Genomic DNA, 10,000 nt, shown 5'->3' with positions numbered 1-10,000 from the left:
GTTGTGAAATGTATTAATTCAAAAGTTAAAGTGTATTTCTGTTTTATTTTAATGTGCATCTAAGTTTCATATTTTACAAATTTTAACAGTCATATTTGGTAGAAAGGTAATTATTACCCAAATTTTTTACAGTTTAAAGAACAACTTCCTGTTTCACTTTAACTCTCCTATTCTTCATTGCTGTGCACACTCATGGCTCTCCTGTTAACTGAGATTATTAACAGTGATTATTAACATATAAGGGCTCTCAGTTTTGATTTCACCTCTAAATAATTCACCTCTTGCCCCATGTAGTTTTTGCCATTTTCCCACATCCAAATTTTTGCTTTTGTGAGTAAATTGCAGAAGGATAATAAATCATGTATATTATAAGCAGTGATAAAACAGAGGAGGATTTGTCCTCCTATTATTATTGCTTCTCTATTCACATCGATGCTCTTATGCAACAGTACCATCTTAAGTGCCTTGCTCAAGGGCACAGTGACAGGAGTTGGCGAGGGACTGGAGAGTGGTTTTCATTCATTCGTTCGGCAGGCTTCCAGTGAAAACCACACAGCTTTCACCTTTAGGCAACCGCTGCCCCTGATATATATTTAAGTGCAGGCTGCCTTCAGCTAAGCACGCACACACACACACACACACACACACACACACACACACACACACACACACACACACACACACACACACACACACACACACACACACACACACACACACACACACACACACACACACACACACACACACACACACACACACACAGGGCAACACGGCCACACACCATGTGTACAAGCCAGATTTGGCTCCATCCTCATGTCTGCCATACGGTTGATTCCTCCCTGCTGTGCACACCCTGCAGGCCAAACACACAGCACTCCTGTGTGTGTGTGTGTGTGTGTGTGTGTGTGTGTGTGTGTGTGTGTGTGTGTGTGTGTGTGTGTGTGTGTGTGTGTGTGTGTGTGTGTGTGTGTGTAGGATAGAGTGAGAAAAAGAAAGAGACGTGAATCAGAGCAGGAGAGAGGATAGGCATATATTTTATATCGGAATCTATGTTTTAGAGGGTAAATGACTCTTAAACGTTTCATTGTGGGATGAATTCCCCCAAATGCTCTGTGCTAGCTGTAGATTAGAGGCCATGGCTGTGTTATGACCTGGATGTGATGTATATTTTGGGTCCCACATTATTTTTTTTAATAAGAATGAGAGGCTTTAACAATACTCCTTGTAGGCTTGACACTTGTAATGTGAAATGGGTTGTGATGATGCCGCAGTTGCCTATTGTTCACAACAAGGTGGCTGAATTTTAAAACACACCTTTTCCTCTCAAATTATACCTACGAGTCACAATATGCTGTTGTTTTTCATACTCTAGAAAAGTAGAGAGGTGAAGAAACCGACTGCCCCTGTGGCGACTCATTCTGACTGTCAGCTAATCACACAGCACATGTTTTCATCAAACAGCATTCATGCTTATGTTGTCAGGTGACTTTTCATTTGACAAAACAGGATTAGAATAAACTGGTAGCATTCATAAACTGCACTCAAATCAGTATTTGATACTTGAAACAATAAAATACTTTAATAAAAACAAGTAATTGTTAGTACAATCATGGTGGAGACCAGGAACGCGGCAGATTCATGATCTCAGTAAACAGGTTTGCAGAAATAAAATGAAAACACTGATGTGAATACACATCTAAACAGGATTTTCAAACTCGAATAATACTTGCAAAAACTTTCTGTAAAGGATCTGCTGAAAAAAATACAACTAATGACCAGGTGGACGTACGGGCTGTCTGCACACAGGTGAACATGTCCACAGAGGCAGATACCCGGTGTAATTAGCGTGATCAGATTCCAACAAACTAAATGTGGAGCAAAGATTATAGTTATTGTAATTCCATGAGGCAGGATGAGGTGAGACAGTGCAGTATATCTAAAAAAAAACACGCAAAAACAGCTTTATTTTCTTTGTCGAAGACCCAACTTAAAACTTCCCAGAGGAGAATAAGGTTTTATAAACTCAAAAGAATTACAATAGTGATCAACAATAAAAGTCCTTGTTTCCAATGTTTCCGATTTAGATCCTTAAATCCTTTTCTCCAGCTCTGACCAGCCATGTGTCCTCTCAGCCCTCTGCTCCAACACTAAGTAATTACAGTGAGCATAAAAGGGAGCTAAAATTTGACAGTAAATTGTCTTACGTGGTGCTGACTGTATGATTGAGAGTGTTGCACAGGGTTATTTCAGCTCCTGTTTCTTTGTCTGTCTTGCATCATCTTTGGGTTTCTTTGTTATAACTGCATTTCCAGATTTCCATCTGCCCTGCAGTGTTGACTTTTGAAAACTCGAACCCATCAAAATGTGGGACATTATCTCAATATGTGGGACACGAGACAAGGGCTAAAAATGCTGTGCAGTAACACATAAAGTGGGACACCTGGTCACAAAGAGCACCTAGAGCTCATCCACTGTCCACGCTGTTGTCCACACCTGGAACCATTATGAAGTTGTACATCAGGGACTAAAGTCAGCTAAGGGCAAGAAGGGTCTGAGACTCAAGACCAGGTTGTGTTATTTTGTCTGTGCAGCAAAATGAGATTGACCTGTTTTTATATTATTTAAACTCTACAATATGGACAGAAAATTACTCAAACTCCTGTAAACAACATTTATTTTATTTTATTTATCTCTCAGTGTTGACATGAGCTGTGTGAAGATCTTGTCGGGTTCAGAGCCATCATAAACAGCTATTCATTAAGTTTCACTCGTGCATTTGAATGATACAGTAGACCAAAGGCAAAGTATTTTTTTTGTTTTTTTTTTTTTGTATGTATGTTTCTCTGTAGTCAAAAGCTGAAACAGCTAGAAAAAGACAAAACAAGATGCTCAGACACACACATAGAGGAGAGAGTGAAAAGGGAGGAGGAGGAGAGAAAGAATGAGGGTGGATAGACAGCAGTCTGTGAACCTGCACAGGCAAGCTCAGTCAAGCTGCTTTGGTGAGAGAGGAAAAGAAAGCAAGGATGTTTTGACAGCTCGGAGCCATCACCGCAGCAGAAGGCAGCCTGTGTGTGTGTGTGTGTGTCTCTGTGGATGCAGGTGTTTGTGTATCTGTGCACGTACTGTATTTGTGTGTGTGGGTCTACATGCACACAAAAGACTAAAAGCACAGACAGGCAGTGACGTTTCTTCTGATTCAGAGACAAAGGGGGGGGGGGAGTCTAGCAGAGCCTGGATAAAGGATAAAAAAAAAAAAAAAAAGATGTGAGACTGTATCTGTGTGTGGTGTATATCAGTGTGACTCTACATATTGATATATGACAGGGCGCCTGCCACCAGGTCCCATCGTGCATCATTCTGGTCACGACAAGTAGAAGCTCCTCATTAGAGGGTGCTGACAAGCAGAGCATGTGTCCTGCTTGTTTTTTTGTTTTTTTTTTATCGCATTTTCACCTTTTACACATTATTTCCTCTTCCTCCCTTCGTCATAAATGTAGACAGAACAAACATACATGCTCTTTATCAGCCTCAACCTCCTTCACCTTCACACACCTCCGCACAATCACACTGGGATCGGCTCTGAATGAACACACTCCTCTGCAGCTGCCACTAAACCGCTCAGGAGCATTTGGAGGGGAGATGTTTTTGCTCAAGGACACCTTGACTTGACTGCATGTTTTTTTCTGCTTTTACTGGAGATGGGGGAGACCATTACGAATTCACCTCACCCGTACTTTCCCAGCCAGTTTAGGGAACTGCATCGTTGACCCTCCAGCCACAAAGGTGCTACTTCAGGTGCTGCCTTTAGGCCGCTGCTGCGGCAGTTCACGATATTTCACAGCGATTTGTTTCATGATGAAACTGTTTTGCGACCCAACGCGGTGTCAGAATACCATGACAACCGCCACCTTGTAATTGTACACCTCCGCCAACCAGTCATCTGCAGTTTACATCCATGTCTGTCTCAACAAAGCTGTTTCTGATGACCTTTGACTGTCTGAATTCAAAATGCCATCACTTCACCATTTTATCCAATTACACATTTTGCATAATTAGCGTACGAATTTTTGATTTATGGCTGGTTGCCTTTGACCCAAAACATTTAAACAGTTTTATCGTTGTATCCCAGTGAATGTTTGTACCAACTTTGAAAACAATTCCCTCAACATTCCTGTCGAGGTTACAGCAACATTAAAAACCTCATCATGAAAATACTGAATAAATACATTAAACCATCAGGAACTGATGTTGTGGTCATCCCAGCATAAAAAAAGCAGCCAATATATTACTGACGTTAAGTTATGGCTGACTTGTCTGCAAACAGTTGCCATATCAACAGAGCAACATTAGTGTTATTTGGAGTCCTATTTCTCGTCACTTGATGAATGTTGAAGTTCAATATTCATTTGTCTTGTAGCTCTTGTTTTTGCTGTTATTCTTAACGCTGTAATCACAAGTAAGCCACTAATTTTGTCTGCCTGCTAATTAGCAGGTTGTGCACGCTTGGTTTCACTGAACTTTTCTATTCAGCTGAATGTTATGGTGATAATTCCATGTGGGTTTGCCTCAGTGACGAGCCCCTTTGAAATACAATAAGTCACATGGTCGTACGTCACCCGGGCTACCAACTAATCTGTGTAACATCCAAAACATACAGTGATCTATATTGCTCTTGAAGGAGAATCAAACATTTTCTAGAAAAAACAGATGATGCGATTTATCAGGTTTGCACAAGACCTTGAGTTTTTCACTGACAGTCTGTCTCATTCATGCTCATTGTTTCTCCGGCCTGTTTGCCAGACAACCAATGCACATAAGCAAACAGGCAGAGTGAGTGTTTGTTGTTTGACAAGTGTGTGCGTATGTGTGTGTGTGTCAGAGAGAAGATGGTTGTTCTTTTAAGAGGCCAAATGATAGAGGGAATGTGTGTGTGTGTGTGTGTGTGTGTGTGTGTGTGTGTGTGTGTGTGTGTGTGTGTGTGTGTGTGTGTGTGTGTGCGTGCGTGCGTGCGTGCATGCGTGCATGCATGCTTGCATGTGTTTTAACAATGTACCCTCATGTCCCTTGTGTCAAAGCCTGGCTAAATCAAGTGAACCATGCTGTTTGTGCGTAGATGTGTGTGTGTGTGTGTGTGTGTGTGTGTGTGTGTGTGTGTGTGTGTGTGTGTGTGTGTGTGTGTGTGTGTGTGTGTGTGTGTGTGTGTGTGTGTGTGTGTGCACTTGTGTGTCAGGGTGTGTATGTGCCAGGCCAGATCAATATGAACTAATCAATAGGAGAAGACAGCTAGAAGGACCTTGGGGATGGCAGATACACACCTGGTGTACACACGCGCACACACACACACACACACACACACACACACACACACACACACACACACACACACACACACACACACACACACACACACACACACACACACACACACACACACACACACACACACACACACACACACAGGCCCTTCTTTGTATTCCACACTCAGTTTCTCTCTTTATCTTCTCTCGCTCCACCTCCCATGTGTTTTTCTGACTCTATTTCTCTATTTGTCTCTTTTTAAATCTCTGTCTTGCACAAACACACTAATTATCTCACTGTTCTTCTATCTCACACAGTTAACTGTACAATCATATGTGGCACTGCCTAGTTATCTTTTCTTCCCTGTTGCTTTCCTTGGATTGGAAATGTATTTTGTTAAAGGAGATAAAGATACAGATTACAGAAATGTGAGTTCATGCTTCACCTTTTTGTGAAACCAGGGACAAAAAAACATGAGGTCTGACTTTCCTCCGACGACTCGCTGAGCCTCCCTGTGTTCAAATAGCAAACAAAGTGCGTGTTTTTTTTTTTCCAAGTCTGATCACATCTGTCGGAGCAGCAGTGCAGGGTTGAGATCTGCGTCACCCCAAGGTGATGAAAATTCACCTGCTGCCACACATCTGAGTCCAGCCCACAGCGCAATGTGCTGCATTTAATCCGCGCTGCATGGTCAAAATACATGTCTTTTCTTTTTCTGCTTTATGGAAGCAAAGATAGGCCGTAATGATTTTTGATTTCTGATAATTGTTTGACATTTCCACTAGGTCTGGTTGACCTGGCTGAAAATATTTATAAGTGTGTTCTTTAATATACAAGTAAGTACAGATAAGCTAATTATCTTCTGTAGTCGGGTATTTGGGTGTTTACATATCGCCAATTTAGATTTTTTTTTGTACCTGACTGAAACTTGAATGCAGCTTGTTGAATATCTGACACAACTTTATGGGGTGACTGAGCCTCAGATGGTAGAGCGGGTTTCCCACTAATCATGAGGTTGGTGGTTTGATCCCCGAGTCCTCACGTCTGTATGCTGAAGTGTCCTTGAGCAAGACACTGAACCCCGTGTTGCTCCTGCCATTGGTGTGTCACGATGGATGAATTTCGGGCAAACTGTAAACCACCTTGAGACTGCTACAGTGATAAAGCGCTATATATAAGTGAATATTATCTTCTTTGTATCTGAGTTTGTGAACCATTACAAAACTGCAATTAAAAAATACCTTTGACATTTTCCAACCTGCAATCTAAAAGAGGAATCCAAACCATGTGCATTCAGATAGATGATTTTCAAAGTGAAATATTCTAAGGTGATTTGAATTCATAGCATTATTCAAATTGACAAATGGAAGTTTCTAATAAAATTTAAAATATGACAGTCCATCTTTGCTTCAATTCAAAAGAACTGAAAAATATAGCAATAAAACAGAATGGATGCAAACAGTAAAATATGTTTCCAAAATTGATCTCTGTTTATATATTAGTCTTTTCCTCCCCATGCCAGACACTTCTTACAGATCTACATATACTGTACAATCAAAAATCCTGCCTTTGTTTTTTTTTAACGCAGGTGTGAATGAAGCTTTTACCAAATCCAGAACTGACAGGCTGGTTATCAGCAGGCACAGCACAGCTCTTGTGGACGCTCTGGGTCTGAGGCACTTTCAGTTAAATTCACTCAACATGCAAATTGAAACTCTAATTCATTTACAGGGAGATAAGAGTGCTACTCTGTCTCAATAATACCTTTATATACTGAATATTAAATAAGCGTTTGATGGAGATTTTCTTACAGTTTAAATGTCCACTTCCTGGGTTAATTGGATTGAACAGGAAGCGACCCGCCTCTTAGTTCAATCAAATACAGTTCAGACCTGCTCAGGGTATTTTTTTTTTAATGAATTCCCGTGTGCTTGTCTAACTTCAGGCCTGCTTTTATTTTAAATTATCTTAGTATCTACAAGATCAGTATTTTCTGAGCCCCCCTTTTGCTTTAATGACAGTATGCCCTCAATTTGGCACCAACTCCACCAGTTTCTTCAGACCTGATAACCAATGTTATCCCAGCGTGATCTGAAAATGTTCCAAAGAGCTTCTTTTCATGTCAGGAATATTTGGCTTTCTCAGTCTTAAAGCACCCCCATAACAGCAGACCGTCCGCACTTCCGGTCTTCAAATGGTTCTTCAAAGCTTTGAGGTTATTATTTTACTGGAGTATGATTCATTCTCATCAAAGATGCAAACCAGAGGGTGGAGCATGTCTCCAGAGAGCAGAGTGCTGCTTCTCCCAGCCGGTCAGGGTGGAGTCGATTCGGTGCAGGTGTCCAACTCCCGAGTAGGCAAACCGCCCCGAAGACTTGAATATCCCCACCGCCATGTTTCACTGTTGGTTTGATAAACTGCTGTATCATCGTCTCTCCTTACATCCACCCATCTGTTACTGCCATCAATTTCAAAATAGACTTGGATTCATCAGTAAATTGAAATTTTTTTCAGTCATCCACGGTGAAACCCAGAATTATCTGAGACGTGGTTTAGAGATGCTATTCATTACACAGATGTCTTTTGACAGGTCAGTTTTCTGATTGGAGTCTTGAGATTCTTCTCGTTCCCAGGGCCGTTTTGTCACCGCTGTTGACGTCTCAGATATAAGCATAAGGTACCTTATGTACCTTATGTGTCGTGACGAGGTGGGGTGCAAAAAGGGCATGTGACAAAGTATAAAGGAGAGAAATTTGCTTTCTTGCTGAGAGTTAGCTGCATCAATCTCATATCCGCACGGTGAAAGAAGAAGCCACGGCTGGGAGTGGTTAGCTTAGCTTAGCACAAAGACTGGAAGCAGGGGGAAAAGCGAGCCTGGCTTTGTTGAAGGTAGAAAATAAGAAATACACTGCTCGAGGTCACAAAATAGTTCTAGCACAGACCTGATCAAATTCAACTTCCAACCTCTTCTGTCTGCTCTTGTTCTTTTCTCATTTCATAGCTCAAACCCTAAAAAAAGCCCCGAAAATTCATTGTTGTTAACACGTTGGAATCTGCTCCGATGCGCGACGTGTCCTGTCAAACATGTGTTAAACTCGGCTCGACTGTTGCTGCAGTTTTCTGTCTCCCTTTCTGCCCATTTTCGTTGTTTAAGAAGAGCATGACAAATTTTAAACAAAATATCGAGAAAGAAAAAGTTTCTCTTCGTTGATGCTTGAATGACAAGCTCAGCTGACAGAACGGTACAGAGAGATCCGGCAGAGAAGCACACACACACACACACACACACACACACACACACACACACAGAAACTGACTATGCACATGCATTATGCACATACACATCAATCACATGTGCACAGGAAGATAAGCACGCACCAGCACACCACACCTCCCACGCTACCAAAACACTGTCTCACCTGACAAATTAGGATGTGTGCGAGCCTGTTGGTTTTTGACATTGCCGGTATCTGTCACATTTCTGTCAGAGCTTCACGTGGTTTCACATCGAGACAAAGGAAGCTAAAAAGAACCCCGGTGTCACTCTCCTCTCTCTCTCCCTCTCTCTCCCTGTCCGTCCTCTCTCTGCTGTCGTTCTCCGCTGGGTACCGTCGACTGAAGCAGGAACAGGGAGCAGAAGTCAGCATCACATGCTGCATAATTCTCAGCCTCCTATTGTATTTGCCTCGGCTTTTATAAAAGATTCAGAAACGACGTTCATGGCTTGATTGTGAATGAAGCGTGGGTCTTATGGTTTCAAATGAAAGATTTAGTGTGTTGTTTTCTCATCCAATCTGTTGGATCTAACATATCAGTGAGCAAAAACAGTGCAGAATAGCTAATGCTAGTCGTGTAAAATGTAACAACAGTGATAATTTGATGAGCATGGTTCAAATATCAAAGGACAAAATGAAGGATAATGTTAATACAGTGTGGAATCTCTGGGTCTCCGCACCATATGGCGATAATGCCGGCAAATGCAATTGAGAATAGATTGAAAATGTTACCTAATGAGTAAAGGGCCTACAGCAGCAAGTGACCTGATAACAGCATGTGATAGATTAGTAAACAGTTGAACACCCAGAGGATCTAAGGAGTGGAGGGTTTCCAAGTCTAAATGCTGAAACAATACAACTTTGATAAGTGATGAATTGTTTTAGTCATTTACCACATAAAAAAAAAATGTGGAACAATTTTTCATTCCAGCTTCCCAAATGTGAGAATTTGCTGTTTTTCTGTGTTTTATTTCATTATAAATGGAACATGTCTGGGTTTTTACTGGTGGTCAGACAAAAACAAGCTATTGGCAAAGTCATTTTGAGCTCGCATGACTTCAGAATGGTGTTTTTAGTCAGCAGCTTGGGTTTTAGGGATGGAAATGTCGGTAATGTTGGTTGGTCCACCCCTTTTGTCCAGACTGAGTTGTCAGATGGAGTGCCATGAAATTCTGAGGATGTAGTCTGCTAATTTGTGGTGATCCCATGACTTCTTCTTCTTTTGCATCTCTAGCAAACACACACATACACTAAACAACCGATCTAATAATTTGAAATGTAATCAAATGATTACTTTTAAATGTATTATATAAAAGCAACAATTAAATTTATGTCCTAGACCAAGTAAATCACATTCATATTAGATGTTAGGTGTTCCCAGAAGAGTTAAAACCAACAGCACCACCTCTGTTCAGAAGTGT

At 41.2% G+C, this 10,000-nt stretch overlaps 1 protein-coding gene across 1 annotated transcript in view; it reads left to right on the top strand.

The window, feature by feature from the left end:
- wnt5b (wingless-type MMTV integration site family, member 5b) overlaps window positions 1–10,000 on the top strand; it is an 89,062-nt gene that overhangs the window by 35,335 nt on the left and 43,727 nt on the right. The gene's annotated exons all lie outside the window — the stretch shown is intronic.

This window comes from Brachyistius frenatus, unplaced genomic scaffold, assembly GCF_029030835.1.
Source record: "Brachyistius frenatus isolate BFR_SWC_R1_liver_20210118 unplaced genomic scaffold, ASM2903083v1 Contig_32, whole genome shotgun sequence".
Taxonomy (NCBI): domain Eukaryota; kingdom Metazoa; phylum Chordata; class Actinopteri; family Embiotocidae; genus Brachyistius; species Brachyistius frenatus.
This window is presented reverse-complemented; position numbering and strand designations above follow the sequence as displayed.